A 2,542-nucleotide genomic window follows, 5' to 3' on the forward strand; every position below is an offset into this window, starting at 1 on the left:
TGGTAAATGGACTAGTTCTTATATAGCACTTTTCTACTCAGTCTGAGCACTCAGAGTGCTTATACAACACGTTTTACATTTACCCATGCGCACCCATTCATACAAGCACTTCCAATATTAATTAAACTAAGTACTTTAATTATCTAACATTCACACACATTCACACTCCGACGGTTGCATCGGAGAGCAACTTGGGGTTAAGTATCTTGTCCAAGGACACATTGGCATGTAGCCTAGAGTAGCCAGGAATCAAACCGCTGACCTTCCGATCAGCAGGTGACCTGCTCTACCTACTGAGCTACATCTGTGTATGCAGTAGTTTGGTTTGGACCGTAAAATGTGTTCGCAGCACAAGAAAGGGGAGCATGTTCTCCCACGTTTGTGCCCTTCAGCTTCCATGTCCAGACGTGGACCCACCCACACTCATACGTAAAGGAGCAGTTCGCAAAGCTCGGTGGAAACGAAGGCCCGTTCTTAAGCGTTTTGCTGGTTCATTGAAACCAGCACTGGCACGAGCACCGGCACCTCGGCGGTGGAAACATAGTAACAGTGACCTCGTTCGCTGACAGTTTGGTCACGTTTAATATCAAAGCTAAACAGAAAATAAGGGAAAGGCGACAGTCCAGCATCCAGTTACTGACATGTTTCTTTTATAGCTTAACAGGATTATTTTGTACAACAGATGAAAAAAAATGTTTCAGGGAAAAAGCAAAGGTTTGGGCACCCTGTCTTTCAGTTCCTCGTTTTCTTCTTTTTTTCTCTTCTGCTCCATCTTGGACTGTTTTTTGTACAATGTTTAGTTGTGGGGACTTGAAGCTTGTGCCCTTTGAGGCAGCCCATTATGGATTCTGAGGTGTGTTCTTGAAGATCGTTTTTGTGTTGTAGACACGGTCCTCCTGTCGTCGTTTTTATCGATGCTGATCTTTTGCTGAACCTTATTTTTTATTAAAAATCCTTCTTTTCCACCTGGGAACTGTGTGCATTGGTGACACAACAACTTTCTTTTCATGAAATTTTCATGAAAACATGCACTTCTTTACTTTGTTGGCTCACTGGAGTCAGAAAGTACAGAGGAATTACTTTCCAAACAAATCCCATTTGTTTCAGTGTTTATTTGCAAACTCCTGATGCTGAACTTGGTGGAGAGGACCCAGCAAAGTTTTTCTTTGAGGACTATCTCGTGCAGATTGTATGTTTGGAGATGTGACTGCACCACCTTCTGCAGCCAAACGTGTCTTTGATTTGACTTTTTCCAGCAGCTTGACCTCCACTGTTCCTCTTATCTGACATTTCCTAATACCATGACACACGCAATTCTTCCAGCTTCTCCAGCTTTAAGGACATCAGTTATTTTAATGTTTGGAGTGCTGGCAGCTGATTGTGGGGTCAGAGAATTCACAAAGCTTTGAAAGTAGCATCACCTGGTCTTCATAGTGACTGAACATGGTCATAAAGGTTTGTAACATTGGTAAAGGTTATTGGAGAGATTTGACGTCTCCAATAAGGGGGCCAAACCTTTGAATGGTGCTGCTCTCTTTCTTTTTTTATGAGGTTGCTTCTGTGGCTCCCAAGGTGACACTCACTCTGATTGATGTCTGGAAATATCCGCTGTGCATCTGCCAAAACTCAAGCTGCTTTTACCTCCGAAACAGACCAGAGACTTCAATATGTTGTACCACTTTAAAATCTTAAAATCAAGACTTTTACAGGTACTTCTTGTAAATCTGTGCATTTAAAGCTGTTAGAATTTGAGGAAACTTTGACTTTATGTCCAAAACATCTGTGTCAGGGGTATTCAACTGCTGGCCCAAGGGCCAGAACTGGCCCATCAGTCATTTTGGACCGGCCCACTGGCCATTTACCTCTATTATTAAATAAAAATTTTAAAATAAGCTGTGACTAAACTGTAAGCACGGCATGTAATTCACACTCATTACAGGTGGTGGCGGTAATGCACCATATTGTTGATTACCAACCGCCATTAAACTTAAGAAGAGAAAGAAGACGAAAGGCACTTTACAACATTTTATGACATGCAGCACTGCCGTTTACATTGTAGATTCAGTAGGAGTACGAGTCCCGAGAAATGTGTGGCCCACTGGCAAATAGCCTCATTGGCCCATAGAAAAATGTAGTTGAATACCCCTGATCTGTGTATTGTGTTGAAGAAATACTGAGTGAAGCTGAATTGTGGTCAGGCTGTACTTTCTTGTCTGTACCACAAGACGGTGCAGCGAGTCAGTGTAACCTGGCAGGCCATTAAAAGCTCATACTTATTTATAAAGGCAGCCAAGGAAAAGGCAAAGAATCCTAAAATACACCCGCTGGTAAACTGCTGCCCCCTGGTGGTGAAAGTTTGTCATATTTCCCAGAGGAATTACAGAAACCTTTAAACATTACACGTCCTTGATTTCTGCAGTTAAATGACAGCCAACGAAACACTATCAGAGACAGCTGATTGTTTTTATTCATAATCATCATCTGTACAAACTAGTGATATTTAGCAGTGTTTACTTGGTGATATGAAATCATGTTAAATGTT

The sequence above is a fragment of the Archocentrus centrarchus genome, chromosome 21 (genome assembly GCF_007364275.1).
Source record: "Archocentrus centrarchus isolate MPI-CPG fArcCen1 chromosome 21, fArcCen1, whole genome shotgun sequence".
NCBI lineage: Eukaryota > Metazoa > Chordata > Actinopteri > Cichliformes > Cichlidae > Archocentrus > Archocentrus centrarchus.